We start from the raw sequence: 23,406 nt of genomic DNA, 5'->3' as shown, positions 1-23,406 counted from the left end.
CTAGCGTAGCGCCACCTATTGGAAGTAGCAATCCTAAAAGTTAAATGTGGATTTTTAACAATCCTTTACAAATAACTTAGGATATATAGCTAGATCAGAATCCCAATTTTCAGACACGGTGTTTCGGGGTGCTTGCCCCTCGTCAGTGCAAAGTATGCGGTGTCTGATCTGGCTATGAGAAGCTTTGTGGCACCACGGGGGAACACTATTCTCCTTATGGAGACTTCGCAAACCAGTCTGGTTGCAAGTAAAGTAAGGGGACTTATAGCTGCCTTGCCCCTCTGCAAAATATTCAAATTGACTCTCCAAGACAGGAGACAAACTCTAGCACAGCGCCACCTATTGGAAGTAGCAATCCTAAAAGTTAAATGTGGATTTTTAACAATCCTTTACAAATAACTTAGGATATATATGCCAGATCAGAATCCCAATTTTCAGACACGGTGTTTCGGGGTGCTTGCCCCTCGTCAGTGCAAAGTATGGGGTGTCTGATCTGGCTATGAGAAGCTTTGTGGGACCACGGGGGAACACTATTCTCCTTATGGAGACTAATTGCACAACGCGTTACTGGGACTTAATGTCCCCTTCATCAGGTGCTAATTAGCCAGTGGTTTGAATAATAGAAACAATAAATCAATGACAATTACAAACCTAGGCAAAATGATGAAAGGTCATGAAACACTGGAGAATTAATTACACAGAATAGGAAGACAATTCAATGTAAAATTTGTTACACAATAAAAATACTACGTACAAATTTAAAATGATATAAAAATGAAATTAACTGGGAAGAGTTAAGAATTTACATAAAATGTACTGTCATAGCTAAATAAAGAGGGAAACCGGGAATAATTTATATTAATAATACATTGCAAAACAGTTGAGTTTTAAATTCATTAAAACCTCTAATTATAAACATATTAATTAAATAAATAAATAAATAAATAAATACACTGATTAATATGATCTTATTACAGGGGATAGAGCAATTTCAATTATTATGGATCAAATCCCGGACTCCCAAAAGTTAATTGAAAAATTATTGCATTTGATAAATTGATAAATTTACATTAACCCAGGGGGAGGGAACTAATTTAGTATTCTTAAACATAATTACTCCAATGTCACCTCATCTCCCTACTATTCAATTGATTTTTCCATAGTAATTTTTCCAGAAAGGATAAAAAGAGGGTTATACCCTTTCAAACTTACTAAAATTAACATTGGTGGTTAGTGAGTATGTTCAATATTAATATTTAAAACTTCTGGGGTGAGTGTGGCCATTTTAAATATCTAATCCAATTCTCTATTAATTAGCCTTTTATAGCAGTCCATTGTATTAATTGGAATTTGTTCTAATATGGTGAGTGTGACGGGGTCCTTCTCCCATATCACACAATCAACAGAGCGAGAGATGGCTGTACAATCCAAAGAGCATTTATTCCAAGCAAATCAAATGGTCCATAACATAATCCACCATATAGAGGGTAAAATTAGTCCAGAAATATTAATATAATCCAATAAGCGATAAATGTACAGGTCTCTCTGAGAAGTCCCAGCTTCTCCCGGAGGTTCAATCCTTCTCCCTTCAAGTTCTCCAAACAGACTGACTGAATCTCCCAGGTAATCAAAGAGTTTACAGTAGGTGGACTCTAGGCCCACCTCCCCTCACACCCAGGGACGGAAGCGCCTCAAGAGGCTATAACCTTGCAGTATAAGGGCTGATTACTTACAAACAATACAATCTACACACAAGCAGTATAAAAAATGAACAGTGAACTAAGCTTAAAATAGGAATCTGTACAGCAAGATACACCTCCCCCCCATATCCCACCATCACAACCTCTCCCTCTTCTGAATAAGTGAGTATGCCATGAGGTCTAAACAGACCTCTGGCCATCTCACTTAAGTCCATGTTGCTCAGCTGTGGATAGTCTATGGTTCTTCTTGTCGGGACAGTCCATCAGCATTCTGGTGTTGGCTTCCATGCTTGTATTGGATGGAGAAGCTGTAGGTAGCCCCTTGTACAGCGATAGGGTTGGAAGGACAAGCTTCCCTTTGTGTCCTCCTTCACTCAAACTGTGTTTCCTGCACCCACAAATCGACATTGTAGATCTACCACATCATTTCTTAGGAGAATATCTGCAGGCAGGCCACTCATCACCCCAACCACACATTGCTTGACCCCAAAGCCAAAGTACAGATCTACAGTCACCTTTGGGATATTCCTCCTTTGTCCTCCAGCCAATTCAATAACAATCCCTTGTCTACAATGTATCGCCTCTCGCCAAACCACTCGGGGATTAGCTATTGTGAGAAATACCCTGGAGTCACAAAATCCAATGACTCTCTGTCCATCCAGCACAACCTCCTGTAAGTGCTTACTTTGATGGTAGTTCTCCTGTAAGTGCTTACTTTGATGGTAGTTCTCCTGTAAGTGCTTACTTTGATGGTAGTTCGGCTGTAAAACAAAAATGAACATGTCGATTTGGTGCAAAGTCATTCCTCAATCGACCAGCAGGGCAAGTGTTTTGCAGATGCCCACATCGATAACATCTGCGCTGTGTCGTACTCCTTCCAATGTGCATTCTGAAGAAGGCAGTAGGAGAGCCTGATGACAAATGCCGGAGGCCATACACTCCAACAGGGGCATTTATGGTGCAGGCGACAGCGGTACACTCCGGTGGATGTGGTGGTAAATCTTCCTCAGGCAGAATGGAATGCACAAAATGTACTGGACGAGATGTAGGTGTGTGGGAGTCCCTCCGAATCCTTGCGGGACAACTGGATTGCAGGTGCCCAGATTGCCCGCACCCATAATATCTCCTCTTTATGATTCCCCCAGGCCGTGGTCGGAACCATTGGGGCCTAGGATTGGGAGCCGTGGTTGTCATCGGCCTGCAGCTGGGTGGAGGGGCAGATATAACGGGAGAGGGCAGGGGTACAGGAGGATCAAGCTGTGGCTTATTGTCCAGAAGCGTCCTCCATTGCGGTTGGGTAGTAAGGGCCTCATCAGCCAGGGCTACAGCTCTATCCAAGGTGTATAGTGTGCGCTCTCTGACCCATTCCCGTATTTCTGAAGGACACTTGTAAAGAAATTGTTCTATAAGAAATACCTGTATAATGTCTTCCACAGTGAAGGCATCTTCCACTTCCAGCCATCTCCGACATGCCTGGGACATCTTATGGGCATACATCCTAAACGATCCCCCTGTGGTGAATGAGAGGTTTTGGAACAGTGCCCTATGTGAGTCTGGGGTGATAGCATTGTAATCCAGGATAGTCCGCTTTACAATGTTGTAATCCTGGTCCTACTGAGAGTCAATGGTGCGATAAACCTCTGCCAGGCTTCCGTTCAGGAGTCCCACTAACAAACGCACCCAGCCAGAGTGGGGAACCTCCATCATGACACACTGCTGCTCAAAGTCCTTGAAGAACCCTTCCACATCTCCAGATGCCTCATCAAATGGCTTGAAGTCCACCCGGGTGATCCGCACAGGCTCCTGGATCGCTGGGTTTACACTCAAACTCACATTACTCCCTCTCTCGGACTCCATTGCTTCTTGTCTCCTCTGTGCTTGGCGAGCAGCCTGCTCCTTATATTCCTGAGATACACCGGGGCCAAGAGCTGCCATTTCTTCTTCGAACCACACCACCCACTGGCTTTTTGGGGCTGGGATCCCCATCCCCAGTGCTTGTCCGTCAGACATCTGGGAGGTGGACTGGCTTGCATCCACCAGTAGATCAATTAAGACTTCTTTACTCAGTCCCTGGTAGCTCAGGCTCTGATCTTTGGCTCTCTCCTTTAGACTGGATGCAGTCCAGTTTCTGTACGCACTCTGTTGGTGAATCTCCAGTAGGCTGCGCTCTGTTGATTCCACCGCTACCACCAGTTGTGACGGGGTCCTTCTCCCATATCACACAATCAACAGAGCGAGAGATGGCTGTACAATCCAAAGAGCATTTATTCCAAGCAAATCAAATGGTCCATAACATAATCCACCATATAGAGGGTAAAATTAGTCCAGAAATATGAATATAATCCAATAAGCGATAAATGTACAAGTCTCTCTGAGAAGTCCCAGCTTCTCCCAGAGATTCAATCCTTCTCCCTTCAAGTTCTCCAAACAGACTGACTTAATCTCCCAGGTAAGCAAAGAGTTTACAGTAGGTGGACTCTAGGCCCACCTCCCCTCACACCCAGGGATGGAAGCGCCTCAAGAGGCTATAACTAGAGATGAGCGGTGTTCGAATTGAACCGTTCGCCAATTTCAAATTTTAGTTGTTTTGAGCGATGTTTGAGTCGTTTGAAGAACTTGAACGATTTGCTTCACGTTCGACAGTTCGAGTTTATGTTCAATAACGGTTCGATCACCAGGAGCGTAACTGTAGATTTTTACAGCTACGTGTAAAGGGAGTCAGCGCTGGCAGCCTGCGGTAAGCTGGTAACCAGGGTACATATCGGGTATCCAAGCAAAGCGCTTTGCTTAGTAACCCGATACGTACCCTGGTTACTAAGCACAGCGTCGTTACATGGGTCGCTGGTGGCTGGTCGCTATGGTGATCTGCCTGATTGACAGCTCACCAGCGACCATGTAGCGACGCACCAACGATCCCTGCCAGGTCACTGATGTCGCTATATGTGACGGGACCCTAAGCATTTCTGTGACTATAAACGCAGCTATAAACGCAAGGGGTGGATAGTACAATCACGTGTACAGGAAGAGGATTATTTGTGTTGGTAAACACAGAAGAGTGGATCCTCCCGCTACCGCCACCCCTGCTTCCACCTCCCGTCCGGCGCCATGTCCGGACGGAAAGTGGAAGCAGCTGCAAAATCAAAAGTGAACAGTAGAAAAAAAAATATCATATTCACCTGTCTGCAGACTCCCGGGACACGTCTGATCGCTGCAGGACCTGGTGGTGATCAGCTGATGCAGTCACCTGACGGCATCAGCTGATCGTATAAGTCCAGCGGTGAGGCCGGCTTTTTACCGCCCGGCCGGCTTAAACTATCAGTTGATTACCGCCGGGTCCTGCAGCAATCAGACGGGTGTCTGCACAGAAGTGTGTAGTTTTTTTTTTTTTCTACTGATGCATCAGCTGATTGTATAAACGGCTTTTATACAATTAACTGATGTGTGATGTGATTCAGGTCCTTGAACACCTGACACATTATCTGATCACTTTGCCTTCCAGCAAACTGATCAGATGATATTGGATCCGGATTGGACATCGCGGGACCCTCGACCCAGGACTACAGCGGAGTGGGGTTCTTTAGTTCAATAAAGATGGAGTCATTATTTGTGTTGTGTTGTATTTCAAATAAAAATATTTTTCTGTGTGTTTTTTTTTATCTTGGTGGCCATGTCTAATTTGGCGTGACACCATGAATTTCTGGCTTAGTACCATCTGAGAATACAAAGCTGGTATTAACCCATTTATTACCCAGTGAGCCACCGCCATCATGGCCGCTGGACGAGCTGGGAAAAGTGCCTGAAAATGGCGCTAAGAAACAAAGCGCTATTTCCAGGGGTGGCTGCGGGCTGCCAGGAATCCCAGCCCCCAGCTGCCTAGCTTTACCTGACTGTCGATCAAATACGGCGGGAGCCCGCGCATTTTTTTTTAACTATTTTTTAAATAAAAAAAAATTAATGATTTCCCTGTATTTTGATTGCCAGCCAAGGTAACGCCAGGCAGATGGGGGTGGCAACCCGTAGCTGTCTGCTTTATCTGCGCTGAAAATAAAAAATACCGCGGAGCGCTATGTCATTTTTTTTAATGATTTATTTTTACAGTACTGTGATGCCAGGCAATCAAAATACAGGGAAGCCCATTTTTTTTTTTTAGTTATTTAAATAAATAATTAATTAAAAAAAAATATGTGGGCTCCTGCTGCATTTTTTGTATTGGTAGCTAAAGGTAATCCAAGCAGCTACTGGCAATAACACCCACTGCTTGGTGTTATCTTCACTGGCAATGGAAAATCCAGGGAAGAATTTTTTTTTCTTAAGTTTTTTGCCAAAAAAACTAAAAAAAAAAATGATGTGGGCTTCGCCATATTTTTGTATGCTAGCCAGGTACAGCAGGCAGGTACGGGCTGCTCCCAACCCCAAGCTGCCTATTTGTACCAGGCTGGAAACTAAAAATATAGGGAAGCCCTTTTTTTAATTATTTCATGAATTTCATGACATAATTAAAAAAAAAACCCGACATGGGCTTCTCCCCATTTTTGTGTCCAGCCATGTACAACTAGGCAGCTGGAGATTGGAATCCGCTGAACAGGTTGGCCCAAGCTGTCTGAGCCCCTCCGCTGCAAATTGCAGTGAACAGCCGCCCCAGAAAATGGTGCTTTCATAGAAGCGCCATTCTCTGGCGCTATATCTAAATCTTCCAGCAGCACTGATGCCGGGTGGGTCGCTGGGTAATAAGTGGGTTACCGACATGGCGGACGTGGTGGCTGCTATGCGGAGATGCGAGGTGGAAGAGGATTTGGAGGAGCGGGTAAGAGACCCACGCCCCTGTATTCCCGAGGGATCGGCCACTGCGGCTGAGGAGCCCGGCCTGCGCCCAGTCACCCTGCTTCCCTCCCCGCTACCCGCGTTAGCTTCTGCCACTCCACCACTAGGCCCGCTACCTGTCCAACCGGTAGCGATACCCTGCCAACCCGCCCCGGCGGACCAACCGGCTGCAGACGCTCAGGACTCCCCTGAATCGCTCCCGTGGGAGCCGCTGGGACCGTGGCCCCTTGATGAAGATATGCCAGAAACCCCGGCAGTGATTGCGCCGGACCCCGAGCCCGGGACCGTGGCATGGATGAAGGCCCGAGTGATGGAGTTCCACCGACGCCAGAAAAGTCAGATATTCCTTATGATGGAGCAGTGGACCAATGAACTGGAAACGCTGGTTGCAACCACCCCAATGTATGGGAAGGGAGTAGATGTGATGGAGCCAATGGGTAGCCCACGTCCCCATGTCCTAGCAGGACCGGTCACTGCGGCTGGGGGGCCCGGCTCTGTCTCGGCCCTCATATCATCCCTATCATTATTCTTGGGGCGCCTCAGCATTAACCAACTTGACCTACTACCCCACGCTACCGCAGAAGGACCTGATGTGCTGGACGCTGAAGGCCAGGAGGCTGCGGCAGCTGGCGGCAACCCGCCTGACGCAGAGACAAGTGAAAGTGACTCCAGTGACTCCAGTGACTCCAGCTCCGGTGCTGAGCCCACCCCTGGAAGTGAGGCGGCAAGTGAGCGTCTCCGCTACATGGGAGAACCGGTAGTGTATTACATCGCGCAAAATGGTGGGAACGGATACTGGGCACCCCTGTCACAGCAGGCATGTCACTGCATGTTTGATGTGCTGGTGGCAGAGGATGGGGCCGCCTCATCAGAGGAATCCGAGTGATAGCAGCGGAATGCCGTTGTCACCGTCCCCGTTGGGACCACCGTTGTAAAGTTTGAACGTTTTTGTAAAAATGATAAGAAGAATCCACTGATTGTCACCTGATTGAAGCCTGATTGAAACCGGTTGTTACCGGCACCGTTGTCCCCGTGGGGACCGTTCAAAAAGTTGCATAAAGGACTCTTTATGAACAGGCCCGAGAACTTGCAGGGCAACCACAAACTTAGTGGAATGTAAATAATGTTATGTTGTGGCTTCTACCGTTGCCGCCTCCGGAGAGGCAGATTGGAGGAAGGGTCCTCAGTGGAGCAGGCTGGGGCCCAGCCACCACCGGAACCGGTGGCAATCCTCTAGGGGTTTCAGGGGTTCCCCATGGACGTGGGTCCCCTGAAAAGGACAGAACCCGCTCGGGCAACTTGTGCAGGACTGGAGTCAAGGGGTGCTGCCTGTTTGCTAGGGGCAGCATCAGGGCCAGGTTGCTTGGGTGGGAGAGAGCGGAAGCCGTAACCGTTTGCAAACGTTTATGTAAGAGTACCTCCCGATGTGGGAAGATGTTATTATACTTGTAAATATGTTTACCGTTTTACCGTTTTCCATATTTTTCAGTTGGTGAAAATAAAACCGGTGATGGACGGGCAGCCCGCGGATGGTCTGCATTTAACTAAGGAGAAATGTGGCGCCCTGGACAAGCCAGGGGCCACAGAGAACAACACCCTACACACCCCACACTCCCAGCAGGCACACCGAAATCAGACACAAAACCCTTGTTGCCTTCCTCCAGGGGCTGATGATCACACCAGGGGGGTGGGCCAGGCGGTTGGTCCCGCCCACCGAGGAGTTCACAGTCCTGGAGGCGGGAAAAGGAGCAGTCTAGTTTGGACAGTGAAAGTGAGAGGAAGGAAAAGTGTGGTAGTGGAGCAACTGACTGACAGCGTCCGGGTGTGTCCGGGCGAGACAGCAAGGTTGGCAGACGGTGGTGACCGTCTGCAGGAGTGGCCGATTGGAGTTACCGTAAGGACCGTGGACGGGCGGTGGCCTGGCGGTACCGGACCGGTACACAAAGAGAAGCCAGCACCATCTGGCAGGGGCTTTCGGACCCCGGCAAGGCTAGGAGTCGCCGTGAATTTGCCGAATCCGTTAGTGAAGGGAACCTCCTGGGTTTCCAAACAGCTAAGTCCCGACAGAAGGCAACAGTCCAACCAAAAGAGGGAGACACCGCCACCGCCAATGCAACCGTTTCTCAGGACCAGAGCCTGCGGGCAAGAAGGGGGCTCCTCCAACCCATATCCAAGCCGGGGAGCGGGTTACCGGTGGGAACCCATCTGAACCAACAACCGTACACAGGTGCAGGGAAAGGCAGTCACCATCAACCTGCCGGGAGAAACAACACTGCAGCCGTCTGCGGGACCCGTCCATCCAGCCGAGTGTTTTACCGAGAACTGTGTCTTCATCATTGGGCTGAGTGAGTACCACCGTGCCGTGCGGCACAGAGCTGCCCCTGCGACCCTGCACCTCCCGAGGCCCCGTAACCCGCCTGCCATCCATCCCTACGCCATCACCGGGCCCCGGGACAACCAACCCCCTACCCACGGAGGGAAGAACTAACAACAAAGCTGCTCCCTGTCACCGCTCCCGGGATCCCCGTCCAGAGCAGCGGTGGTGTCACTAAAATCACCACAACCGTGGGTGGCGTCACGGACAATAACAATCAACCCACCACAATCATCCCCTTTTCACTCACGGGTGAGGAGCGCCGCTCGAGTCCCCGGGATCCGGCCCACTGCTCGAGCCACCACCGAGCAGCAGCACCAGCGGCCGGACCCGAGCGGTGGGAGAGCGCAGCGTCCCCTCCTCTGCCCGCGACAGTTACGGCCGGGGCCGTGGTTTAGGTTAAGTTCGTGACGCCACCCACGGGTCGTGGTTAATGTGGACACCACCGCTGCTGTTTACTAGGCACCCGGGGGAGATGTTGCGCTGCAAAGGTGTTAACCCCTCCGTGGGAAGGGGTGATGGCCCCCGGAGCCGATTGGTATGGTATGTCGATGCTTGGTGGTGCAGGGCGGTGCGCGGCCCAAGGGCACAGTTGTACTCACTATGATAGATGCACAAGAGTCTCTGGTAAACTAAGATGATGGTGGTCGGTGCCCGCAGCCGGCTGCATCTGGTCCCCCACTCGGGTTGGTGGTCTCCGCCTTTCTCCTGCACCTTGTACTGTAGCTCTCGGCTGCCCGTGCTTCAGCAACAGGAGCCCGCTCCCCGGCATTGTGTATGTCGGGAGAGCCCGTGTGCCCGCAGACGCTGGCCCGTAGGATTTCTCTGCTTGTGCGGTGGCTTTCTATCCCCCTCGGTGGGCTGTTGTCTTCAGTCGGGACTTGGGTGGGAAAGGACCTAAAGTCCAGACCTCAATCAGTTAATTAACGGGGTCCGGTAGTTTCAAGACCTCGTTTCAGGGTCTGAGTACCCCCCTTTGTGCTGTGGTTTCCAGTCGGTTCCCCGGTTTGGTACCGGAGGGCCACTACCCTGTCCCGGTCCCTTACGGTTCCACCGAGCCATCTTCCCGGCTCCTGTAGGCTGAGACCACCATCTGCCTCCTAGCCAGAGGTGACTGGGCTACGACCCAGACACCGGTTGTTAGACTGTGGCAGACCTGGGCACAGGTCTGCCTCTGCACTTGACCTTCACTCCACTCCACTTCAAGACTCTCTAAACAACTACTGTTTTTCCTGCCTCAGATCAGAGCCTGTGAACTCCTCGGCGGGCGTGTCCAACCGCCTGGCCATGCCCACTGGTCTGTCCACCAAAATCTGCGGGAGGTGACTAGGGTTTTAAGGTTGGCTGGTGACACCTTTTTAGGGGACGGATGTTGTGCAAGGGCCTACCTGTGACTACCTGGCTAGTCCATGGCGTCACATTCCCCCTTGGTTTAATACAAACCGTCCGCGGGCTGTCTGACCACCACCGGTTTATTTTTGAAAACTGCAAAAGATAAAACGGGAAAACATGTACAAATATCTTAACTTTTTACATTTTAAGCAGACTTTAAGGAATCATCCCTTACGGGAGGCATTTTTATTTAACGTTGCAAACATATAAAAACATTTTGATTAAACGGGAACGGGACCGGGTCCTTTCATTTGCCCACCCAAGCAAACCTACACCTTGATGCTGCCTCTTAGAACAGGTCAGCACCCCTTTTCCGCAGTCCAGGAAACGGGTTCAGGTCCGGGTATTGCCCACAACGGGCCGGGTACAAAGTTCCATACCCGGCAGTCTCTCAGAGGCCCCACATCCAGGGGACCCCTGGCCCGGAGGGTTGTCACCGGTTGCCATGGTGACGGGACCCCGGCCTACTCTGCCACAGGCCCTTCCTCCAACCAGCCTCTCCGGAGACTGTAAGCATGAAAGGGTGGTCCAGGGGCTATTTACAACACTTAACTCTGGTACAGCTTCCTCCTGCAGCTTTCCCACAGTCCACCATCGTGCAGCACGAGTCCCCAATGCCACCTTCACTCACGGACAGCACTGTCCATTAAGACCCCGTCTTCAGCTGCCGGCAGTGTGGGTACGACTACTCCTCCAAACCGGACTCTGCAACCGGGACTGTCCTCACTCCATTAACTCCTTGTCATCCTCCACCGGGGCTCCGACCACCGATGGCGCCCACTGGGGCTCCGACCCCAGCGACGTTCAACAAGTCAGACAAGGTCCTTTTTCTTCCACCCCGTATGCGGGATGGCGTCTCCCGGGAACTTGGGGACGTTCAACAAAGGTAAGAGTCATTATATCGGGAGCGGGCTCTTTGCAACTTTTCAACTTCAACTTTTAACTGCAGGGGTTAACTTACAGATGCAGCTACCATTGCAGAGGACCGTACTGCGCTATCGTCGTACGGGACACTGGGTTTCGTCTCCAAGCGCAATGCATCCCTGGGCTCTGGACCTCCAGTGAGAATGGTGGTGGGGGCAGCGTAGACAGCACCTCTTCCTCCATGAGCTGCACTACACTGGGCTCACTTCTCGCTGTGCTGCCGGGTCCCGGCTCCCAGCTGATGAGGGACGACATGGGGGTCTGCTTGGCTTTATCTTCGCGCGACACTGCTGATGCGGCCCTCTGTTCCCAGGCCCACACCACGGCGACCATCCTCCGGACGTCCGCCTTCCAGTCGAGCACCTGCTGCAGCGTTTGTGTTCTCACCTGGACACAGAATTGGCCCAGCTCCCGCTCCAGCCAGGCGGCGGTCCCCGTGGGTAGCTCGTTCAGGCTGTGATCCTCCGCATCAAAAGCCACTCCGCCTTTTCAACTTCGGAGCCCCGCCACACCGCCAACAGGGCTGAACGCCGTCATCTTCCATCCGTTCCCCTTTTGGCCTTTTTGCGGCACTCCCTTCTTGGGCCGATCAGTTTCGCTTTTCAGCTGCTCGCTTTTCGGCACAGCCGAGTTCCCAGGGGGCGGGGCTTGAACTCTCGCGCTCTTTTCGTGGGGAAGAAGGCTTTGGTGGGAATCTTCGCGCCAAAAGATGGCGGCAAGATGGCGGATTCTAAAATTTTTCAAAGGGTCACCGCTGACTTCCACTTCAAGGCGCACTTCACCAGGCAGGTGATTTGGTAAGTATCCTGTTCGTGACGCCAGAGGAGTCGATGTGTACCGCCCCGCGCTCGGCTGCAGCCGAGCCACTCGGATCCGGCTCATTTGTGGGTGGCTCGAGCGCCTCCGGACCCGGGGTCACTTCGCTCTGAAAGGGGCTAGCGCTTTGAAGGGGTTAGGGTTACGGCCGGGGCCGTGGTTTGGGTTAAGTTTGTGACGCCACCCACGGTTCGTGGTTAATGTGGACACCACTGCTGCTGTTTACTAGGCACCCTGGGGAGATGTTGCGCAGCAAAGGTGTTAACCCCTTCATGGGTAGGGGTGATGACCCCGGGAGCCGATTGGTATGGTATGTCGGTGCTTGGTGGTGCAGGGCGGTGCGCGGCCCGAGGGCACAGTTGTACTCACTATGATAGATGCACAAGAGTCTCTGGTAAACCAAGATGATGGTGGTCGGTGCCTGCAGCCGGCTGTGTCTGGTCCCCCACTCGGGTGGTCTCCGCCTTTCTCCTGCACCTTGTACTGTAGCTCTCGGCTGCCCGTGCTTCAGCAACGGGAGCCCGCTCCCCGGTGTTGTGTATGTCGGGAGAGCCCGTGTGCCCGCAGACGCTGGCCCGTGGGATCTCTCTGCCTGTGCGGTGGCTTTCTATCCCCCTCGGTGGGCTGTTGTCTTCAGTCGGAACTTGGGTGGGAAAGGACCTAAAGTCCAGACCTCAATCAGTTAATTAACGGGGTCCGGTAGTTTCAAGACCTCGTTTCAGGGTCTGAGTACCCCCCTTTGTGCTCCGGTTTCCAGTTGGTTCCCCGGTTCGGTACCGGCGGGCAACTACCCTGTCCCAGTCCCTTACAGTTCCACCGAGCCGTCTTCCCGGCTCCTGCAGACTGAGTCCACCATCTCCCTCCTACCCAGAGGTGACTGGGCTACGACCCAGACACCGGTTGTTAGACTGCGGCAGACCTGGGCACAGGTCTGCCTCTGCACTTGACCTTCACTCCACTCCACTTCAAGACTCTCTAAACAACTACTGTTTTTTCTGCCTCAGGGCCTGTGAACTCCTCGGTGGGTGTGTCCAACCGCCTGGCCACACCCTCTGGTGTGTCCATCAAAACCTGCGGGAGGTGACTAGGGTTTTAAGGTTGGCTGGTGACACCTTTTTAGGGGACGGGTGTTGTGCAAGGGCCTACCTGTGACTACCTGGCTAGTCCAGGGCGTCACACATGCACATTGATGGGTGGGGGCATACAGCTCTGAGGAACATACACAATACTGGGATAACATTTGACAGCTAATGAATCGATGTTTAGCATGTCTCTTTAGTTTTGGAAGGTTTTTATATCACTATTCACATATCTGTTTTTATATGATTAGAGACCAGCTGTATCAGAAGAGTTAAGTATCACTCATATCTCCTGTTTGTGGGATTTCACTGAATATTTGCTTTTAAATTGAAAAATTAAATTCCAGATTTTAATTAATTTTAGATGCTGTTTTTGTTTGTTTGTTTCTTCTGCTTATTCACACTCAGCAAGCAGCCGCATGATCCACCAGGTGCAGGAGAACCAAACATTGCTGTTCTTAGAGGTGCACACATTAGTATCATTACACCACAATCTGATTACACCAGTAGATCCTATTCTCTGCCCGGGCCCCGCCGTGTTGGTGTTTGGAGGGTGTGTATCCAGAATGACTCCCTCTATTTGAGCAGTCTCACATGATCACCGCCTCTCCTGGGTCCTGGTTCCTGACTAGGAATGAGCAATCCTGAAATTTAAGGCCTCGTCACACTAAGCAACATCGCTAGCAACATCGCTGGTAACGAACAACTTTTGTGACGTTGCTAGCGATGTTGCTGTGTGTGACATCCAGCAACAACCTGGCCCCTGCTGTGAGGTCGTTGGTTGTTGCTGAATGTCCTGGGCCATTTTTTAGTTGTTGCTGTCCCGCTGTGAAGCACAGATCGCTGTGTGTGACAGCAACAACTAAATGTGCAGGCAGCAGGAGCCGGCTTCTGCGGAGGCTGGTAACCAATGTAAACATCGGGTAACCAAGAAGCCCTGTCCTTGGTTACCCGATATTTACCTTTGATACCAGCCTCCGCCGCTCTCACTGTCAGTGCCGGCTCCTGCTCTGTGCACATGTAGCTGCAGGACACATCAGGTTAATTAACCCGATGTGTGCTGTAACTAGGAGAGCAGGGAGCCAGCGCTCAGTGTGCGCTGCTCCCTGCTCTCTGCACGTGTAGTTGCGTGCACTGGTAACCAAGGTAAATATAGGGTTGGTTACCCGATATTTACCTTAGTTACCAAGCGCAGCATCTTCCACGCGGCGCTGGGGGCTGGTCACTGGTTGCTGGTGAGCTCACCAGCAACTCGTGTAGCGACGCTCCAGCGATCCCTGCCAGGTCAGGTTGCTGGTGGGATCGCTGGAGCGTCGCAGTGTGACATCTCACCAGCAACCTCCTAGCAACTTACCAGCGATCCCTATCGTTGTTGGGATCGCTGGTAAGTTGCTTAGTGTGACTGGACCTTTAAAGTTCGGGATTTGTACTGTATACCTTGTGTCCGGTGCTGAACCCTGAGCACAACTTTTTAATGTTGTGAGACTGTGACCGGGGTTATCTATGACGGCCGGTATGTCTCGCCCCGGTTGTGCTCACTCCATGATAGAAAGTAAATCCACTCTAGGGTTAATGCTGTTTCCCTACAGGCTGAAGGAAGGGTTAAATGGAAACAGGAACAAGGGCAGGTGTGCCGGGTGTGAGGGAGTGAACAGAACTCCCTGAGCTCTCTGCTGGAGAGACACATGTATATTGTTGTGGACTTTTGTTTGGACATTAAACCGTGTGCTGTGAACCTTAATGCCTGGATCCCGTGTCTTCTGCTGCGCAGCCGACCACGCTACCTCTTATATGGTGGAGAATGCGGGCAGTCAGCCGGTGAGGTGTAGCATCCATCCCTGGTGACCCAGCAGCGCATGTCCTGGATTCGAGCGGCTATACTACAGCCCAAACCCGGTGACGCCATGGAGGACATACTAAAGCAGCTGGCTCAGGCTAATGCACAGCAGCAACAGACCAATGCACACCTGCTCCGGGCGTTGGAACGTCAGCAGCAATCCTTGCAAGGGCAGGACACAAGGCACCAAGAACAGCTGGTTCAGGCCAATGCACGTCAGCAGCAAGACTTGCAATTGCAGGAACAAAGACATCAAGAACAGATGGTTCTCCTGGCCAAGTCGATCCGGGCCGGATCGGCAGCAACAACCCCGGGACCGGGTGACGACGGCAGCGTCCGGAAAGCGGTGAGACAAGCGTTGCAAAAGATGACCCCGGGGGATGATGTGGAAGCGTTCCTGGCGGTGTTTGAGCGGGTGGCCGAGCGGGAAAAGCTGCCGACCCCCCAGTGGGCTGAGGTATTGGCACCCTATCTGACGGGGGAACCCCAAAAAGCGTACCTGGACCTCTGTACCGAGGACGCCATTGACTATGTGACCCTGAAAGCCGAAATACTGGCTCGGTTGGGGGTGAATACCTATGTACGGGCTCAGCGGGTAAATCAGTGGTTCTATGAGGAAGCCAAACCCGTACGCTCCCAGGCCTATGACTTGTTGCATCTTGTAAAAAAGTGGTTGCAGCCTGACACTCTGAGCCCGGGGCAAATGGTGGAAAGGGTAGTAGTGGATCGTTTTGTGCGCACTTTACCCGTCACCATTCAACGGTGGGTAGGACAGGGTGACCCGAGTACCCTCGACCAATTAGTGTCCCTGGTAGAGCGGCATGTGGCTACGCAGGACTTGATACGGGACACTGAGACTTTGCGTACCGCCTGTCGGTCCAGCCCCTCCAAGCCTAGGGCCAAGGACCCACCGCTGACAACGGTGCAGGAGTCCCCTACCGTCCCGTCTGAGGCCGCGGCCGCCATTCCTGAGGTCCGGAAGGTTCTGTACCCTAAACGATAACCCGTCAAGGGGGTTTCCGTCCCCATTAGATGTTGGCAATGCCAGCGGGTGGGACATATGGAAGCCCAGTGTCCACTCACCACGGAGCCCATGGATTGTGGGGTTACCCGGCGGGGTTCAATGTATGCTCAGGTGGTGTGTACCGCTGACCTGGTCTCCCCAGAGACGGAGCCCCACTTGTGCCAAATACAGGTGAATGGATGTCCGGTTACAGGATTGTTGGATTCCGGAAGCTTAGTGACCCTTGTGTGATCCACCTTGAAGGCTAAAGTAAAGGCCACAGGACGTACCGTGGGGGTGGTTTGCATACATGGGGACCGCCGAGACTATCCCACAGGGATTGTCACCATCACAGCACCTTGCGGTCAGGTGCAACATGAGGTGGGACTTCTTAACACTCTTCCCTATGACGTGATCCTAGGAAGGGATCTGCCCTATTTTTGGACTTTATGGAAGGGACCCCCTAAGTCTCCTCAGATATTGGTCAGTCCGGGACCTGAGCCCTACAATCCTGAATCCGGGACACCTGCCGTAGGGGTCCCCATGATAGGGACAGAATGTGAACCCGATAGGTCGCCCCTAGAGGTATTGGCAGGAGAGGCTGAGACGGTCGAACCCATCCCGGAGTTGGAGGCGTCCCCGGATACATTTGGGACTGCCCAACTCCAGGACCCTACATTAATACATGCCCGGAGTCGGGTGACAGTAATTGACGAGGTGGCACAGCTGCCCGGTGCCCAGGTAAGGTACCCCCATTTCGCTCTTAAGCAGGATTTACTCTACCGGGTAGATGAAATACGGGGCGTGGGGGTAGAGCAGTTGGTGGTGCCCCAGCCGCATCGTCGGCGGGTCCTCGACTTGGCTCATAAACACCTGATGAGTGGCCACCTAGGGGTCAAGAAAACGCAGGAGCGAATATTGCAAAGGTTCTATTGGCCCGGAGTCTTTGGGGAGGTAAAACGGTTCTGCGAAACCTGCCCGGAGTGTCAGCTTACCGCACCCCTGACCCATTTTCGCAGTCCGTTGGTACCGTTACCCATTATAGAAGTCCCTTTTGAACGGATAGGGATGGATCTGGTGGGGCCCCTCGTAAAGTCCGCTCGAGGGCACCAACACATCCTAGTGATCGTTGACTATGCCACCCGGTATCCCAAGGCGATACCTCTCAGACATACTGCAGCAAAGCTTATAGCTCGGGAGTTGTTTGCTGTGTTCTGCCGGGTGGGGTTGCCCAAGGAGATCCTTATGGATCAGGGGACCCCATTCATGTCTAAAGTGACCAAAGAGCTATGCCGGCTACTCCAGATCAAGCAGTTGCGTACGTCTGTGTATCATCCTCAAACGGACGGTTTAGTCGAGCGTTTCAATAAAACCCTGAAAACCATGCTCAAAAGGGTGATCTCCAAAGACGGGAAAGACTGGGATATGATGCTTCCCTATTTGATGTTTGCCATACGAGAGGTGCCACAGGCATCCACGGGGTTTTCGCCTTTTGAATTGTTATACGGGCGACATCCCCGGGGATTGTTGGACCTGGCAAAGGAAACATGGGAGCAAGAGCCCACCCCCCATAAAAGTGTGATTGAACACATTTTGGGTATGCAGAACCGCATAAGCGCGGTCATGCCAATTGTGAAGGAGCATTTACAGGAGGCTCAGGCCGCGCAAAGCGGCCGCTACAATAGACAAGCCACCGTGCGGACCTTTAAACCCGGGGATCGGGTGTTGGTATTAATCCACACGGCGGAGAGTAAATTCCTGGCTCAGTGGCAAGGCCCCTACGAGATAAAGGAAAGAGTCGGGGTGGTCAACTATAAGGTATTGCAGCCCGGTAGGCGGCAACCTGAACAAATATACCATGTCAACCTATTAAAACCTTGGCAGGAACGGGAAAGCCTGATGGCTGTTTTTTCCCCATCTCCCTCCTCTTCGGGTCGTTCACCTCCGGCTCCAGCGACCTCCGGAGAGGACGAACCGGAAGTAAGGATTGGAGAAGCCCTCACCAAGACTCAGAGGCGAGAGGCCAGACGGTTGGTTCAGCAGAACCCCGATGTCTTCTCCGAGCTGCCCGGTAGGACCAGTCTGATACGACATGATATTGTCACCGAGCCCCACCTGAAGGTACGCCTGAAGTCATACCGGGTACCGGAGGCTCGACGACAAGCCATATCGGAGGAAGTAAAGACAATGTTACGCCTTGGGGTCATCGAAAAATCCCGGAGTGAATGGGCTAGTCCGATTGTCCTAATACCAAAACCCGATGGCTCCTTAAGGTTCTGCAATGACTTTAGGAGATTGAACGAAATATCCAAGTTCGATCTCTACCCCATGCCCCGGGTGGATGAGCTGATTGATAGGCTGGGACAGGCGCGATATTTTACCACGCTCGACCTGACCAAGGGGTACTGGCAGGTGCCACTGACGGAGTCCGCCAAGGAGAAAACCGCTTTTGTTACGCCGGAGGGTCTCTTCCACTATGTTGTCTTGCCTTTTGGGTTACATGGCGCTCCGGCCACGTTCCAGAGGTTGATGGACTTAGTGCTGGAACTCCACCAGGCGTATGCATCAGCGTACCTTGATGACATCATTATTTACAGCTCCGATTGGCAGACCCACTTGGAACAGGTACAAGCGGTGGTGGACGCGCTTCGAACAGCCGGATTGACAGCCAATCCCAAGAAATGTGCGTTGGGACTCACGGAAGCCCGCTACTTGGGCTACGTGATAGGCCAAAGAGTGATTAAGCCCCAAATTAACAAGGTTGTGGCGATCCAGAAGTGGCCTAGACCCCTGACCACGAAGCAGGTTAGGGCCTTCCTGGGTATCGTGGGGTACTACAGGAGGTTTGTAAAGGATTTTGCGGGACTATCGGCCCCCTTGACGGACCTTCTCAAAGGCAAGAAGTCCGTCATGGTGCGCTGGGCTCCGCAGGCCGAGGACTCCTTCCGGGCCCTGAAGGGGGTCCTGTGCGGACAGCCCGTTCTCGTACACCCTGATTTCCGGAAGGAGTTTATAGTACAGACTGACGCCTCAGAGGTCGGCCTGGGGGCAGTGTTGTCTCAGGTGGTTCAGGGGGAGGAACACCCCGTCACCTTCTTAAGTAGGAAGCTCACCCCTCCCGAGCGGAATTATAGCGTAGTGGAGAAGGAGTGCCTGGCGATCAAGTGGGCCTTGGAGTCCCTGCGCTATTACCTGCTGAGACGGCAGTTTCGCTTGGTGACGGATCACTCTCCACTGGTCTGGATGAGGTCCGCCAAGGAACAGAATGCCCGGGTTACCCGGTGGTTCCTTTCTCTGCAGAACTTCCGGTTTACGGTTGAACATAGGGCCGGTGGGTTGCAGGGCAACGCCGATGCCTTGTTCCGCGGCCCGTGTTTGATGGCGGGATTTCAACCCTGCACGCTTGAACTGAGGGGGGGGGTATGTGAGACTGTGACCGGGGTTATCTATGACGGCCGTTATGTCTCGCCCCGGTTGTGCTCACTCCATGATAGAAAGTAAATCCACTCTAGGGTTAATGCTGTTTCCCTACAGGCTGAAGGAAGGGTTAAATGGAAACAGGAACAAGGGCAGGTGTGCCGGGTGTGAGGGAGTGAACAGAACTCCCTGAGCTCTCTGCTGGAGAGGCACATGTATATTGTTGTGGACTTTTGTTTGGACATTAAACCGTGTACTGTGAACCTTAATGCCTGGATCCCGTGTCTTCTGCTGCGCAGCCGACCACGCTACCTCACAATGTGCATTCAGTTCCTGTTCGGTTTTGCTATATGAATAAAGCTTGTTGAAAGGTCCCATCGTGTCAAAGATTGGTAAAGCTGTGATTGGCCGCAGCATTGTAAAAAAAAAGGGCGTGGGTTCCCACCCAATGTTTGATAACCAGTGTGAGTAAAGCAGCAGTTACAGCCTGCAATCACAAGTGGTCTACTTTGCCAAGGTTGGTTATTAAAAATAAAGGGGATCATTTCATTAAAAAAAGGTGTAGGGTCACCCCATGTTTGATAAAAAGAAACAGTAAAGCTGACGGGATGGAACTGATATTATCAGAGTGGGAATTGGCCACTCCCAAGCTAAAAATATTAGCCCGCAGCTGACCCAGAAGTGGCGTTTCCATGACATGCGCCAATTCTGGCCATTTACCAAGCTCAACCCGATTGCCCTGGTGTGGTGGAAATTGGGGTAATATATGGGGTTGATGACAGCTGTGATTTGTCAAAAATCACAGTTGCTATGAAGCCCGAGGTTAGTAATATGTAGAGGTCTATGGGACACTCCCATTACTAACCTGTAAGTAAAAAATATAAACACAAACACCAAAAAACCTTTATTTGAAATAAAAAAGCATACACCCACTTTCACACTTTTATTAACCCCCAAAACACCCCCGCTGGTCCAACATAACGATATCCCACAATGATCTGGGCTCTGCTGCATTCAGAGTCTGAAGAGATGGAGAGCGTGATGGATCACGGCAGACTCCAGGGCACACTGACAGCCACAGGGGACTCAGCTATGATAAGCAGTGATGTCACTCAGGTCACCGGAGTTCACAGCCGGGTTTCCACAGTAATAAGTGTAATCACCGGTGAACCCACTGCCGGATTGCCACAGCAGTCAGGCAATCCAGCGGTCAGATCACCAGAGTTCACACTGGGAACCCCACACTGCCCTCAGTGATTGTTGAACCCATGGCTGTGACCTCTGGTTAATTTAGTGACATCCCCTCTTATAACAGCCGAGGGCTCCTCAGATGCCCTCAGTGTGTCCCGGAGTCTGCAGTGACCGGTCACATTTTCCATCACTGCAGACTCCAAATATAGCTGAGCCATGATTGTTGTGGGACGTCATGTGGATTACATTGGACCTTGAGGGGCGTTTTGAGGGTTAATAGAGGGGAAAAAGGGTGTGTGTATTTTTATTTCAAATAAAGCTTTTTTTCTGTGTGTGTATTCATTTCTTTTGACTTACAGGTTAGTAATGGGGTGTCTCATTGACCCCTAAAACTTAAAAAAAACTTTACTCTAGTAACAAGTAAAATCAGTAAGTTCACCATCATGCTAAATTACCCATACAAATATATCCTATTTTAGACAACAAAAATAACCTTACTGTTTATTTCTGTGTTGGTCTGTGTACTGTTGTGTCCCAGTCCTGCGGGTGCTTATAGGGCGTGGTGCTTGGAGTTGTTGTAAAATTCTCTCATCATCTTGCTGTTTCCTTCCTGCTCTTATTTTCCTCCTTACCTCTTATTGACTTATACCTCTCCTCTGTGTGAGTGTGCTGGGAGACAGAGTTTTGGTTCCCCTGTTTGTTTCTCTCTGTTGGTTTTATCACACTCCTGTCTAAGCCCCCCCATGGCTTCCCAGGGGCAGGGTCAGAAAGGCGGCTCAGACAACCTCACCTTCAGAGGTAACACTGAGGTAAGGGATAGCTAGGGTTCCCCTACTCTGAGGGCCAGTCTAGGAGCCCTGCTCTTCCCATGGAATAAAAATGGATTTTCCAAGTAAATCGCCAAAAATGTTTGATGATTTCCTACAAAAAAAACATTATGCACATACATAACAGACTTCCCCGCTCCAGCATCTATTAAGAAATCTAAACTTCTATCCAAAGTTAATTCAATCATTGGGATAATATTAGTGAAATAATAAAAGCTATTGCTAATTCCTTTTCCCAATGTCTTAGGTTATGCTGTTGATTCCGGCAGCTAAATAGGAATGTTTTTATAGTTACAGCAGTCAGACTGTGGAATGCCGACCACAAGAGGTAGTAATGGCAGATACTATAACAAGTTTTAATACAGCGCTGGATGATTTCCTCAGTACTCACAATATTGTCAGTTATAAATAATTTAGTGACAAAATATATAATGGTGGAGGAAGGTTCAACTAGATAGACCGGGGGCTTTTTTAAAAGTATGTAACAATGAACAGACAGTAAAACCCTGTGAGTTAGGAGAGGTTTTTCTTACTCTTTCCCTCTCCTGTAAGTTGGGAGGGGGTTGTTTTTCCTCTTTCTAGTAAAGCAAAAACGTAGGTCTCTGGACAAGTTTGAAACAACTCCTGCTCCTCCTTTCTTCCTTCACAAAATCTCATATATCTCTGGTAGAGCTATTTAACTCTTTACAAATGGATAACATATTCTATCATTTTATCTCTCTGGGGTAAGTCATTTAATATTTTTGGATTGCTCACCCTATTCTGTCAGATTAATGCTGCAGGACTTTAACATTCTGATCCCTGAGTCTCAAATCTGCAAATACTAAGTCCCATATTTACTAATTATTATGTGCAGTCAAGCCTTCCTCTTTTGCATTTATATTTGACCTGCATTGTTGGATATCTGAATAAAGAAACATACTTTTTAAAGTTTTAGTTCTTAAAGGAAAGAGTTAATATCTTTACAGCTTCCCAAAAGTTTATAGACAGTGGGATTTCACTCTTAAAACAAAGACTTATTGAGGGGAGCCTGGTTAAGCTAGGTGGATGCTGGGAGTGTCTGTATTTACTATGTAGCTGTATGCTTTGCTATTTGTTACTATTCTGGAAACACCTACATTTACGCATGATTCCTATGCAGCATACAACAAGGGTGCACTCTTCAGGGTTTTGATGTTACAGAGTGATTTTGAATTTATAAACTGCTTTTAGTCTCACCAAGCTGAAAGAAATTACTGATTATCAAAAGTTACTTTAACATAGTAAACCCAGTATAATTACTTGATCATTTAACACTGTCAGGTTTTTTTCTTTTTTCCTATCTTCTGAAGCTGTCCAGGTTACCCCCTCTCCCCCCTTACAGATATGGGGTCAGTGGTGCCTCTCTCAATTTGCACCAGTTAGAAGAATCAATGATAAAAGCATTTTTTGAAATTGCGCTTTGGTTTACAGATGAGTGAACTTGTTCAGAAAATGTTCGCCAATTTCAAATTCGGTACGAGCCTTGGTGCATTCGGCTCGGGCTCAGATTTCGGAGCGTTTTTGTGAAAAGTGTGCAATGTTCGTTTTTGTTCGGTAACGGTTTGCAGCTTTTCGAATACCTTACTATTACTTTGGCTACAACAGTGGTGCTGTGTGATGAGTAAGAGGGACATGTTTGCTGAGCGGAGGGGGGGGAGAGAGGTTTTGTTTTTTTCTTAACTTTATATGTGTATGTCACAGCAGCCAATCAGGGCGCAGAAACATCCACAACATTCAGACACAAGGGTGTCATGGACTTTCCTGTATTTCAGAGTTTTGTGACATATTTTGGGTCAGAGTCTCACTTTGTCTTGTGGGACTCTGCTGATTAAATGTGTTCCCTTTTCTTTGGGGAGGAGAGGGTTAATGCCAGGTTTCCTTCCAGTGGCTCTAGACTCCTGGTCAGGTGTTACTGGTTGGGACCAGGTTCTATAAATACCCTCTAAACCTCTACATCCACCAGAGGGGCCGGTTATTTCATCATTTCGAAGCTTGGCCAGGAGG

This window comes from Anomaloglossus baeobatrachus, chromosome 1 (genome assembly GCF_048569485.1).
Source record: "Anomaloglossus baeobatrachus isolate aAnoBae1 chromosome 1, aAnoBae1.hap1, whole genome shotgun sequence".
Classification (NCBI taxonomy): Eukaryota; Metazoa; Chordata; class Amphibia; order Anura; family Aromobatidae; genus Anomaloglossus; species Anomaloglossus baeobatrachus.
The sequence above is the reverse complement of the archived record's forward strand: the minus strand, read 5'-3'. Positions refer to the sequence as shown.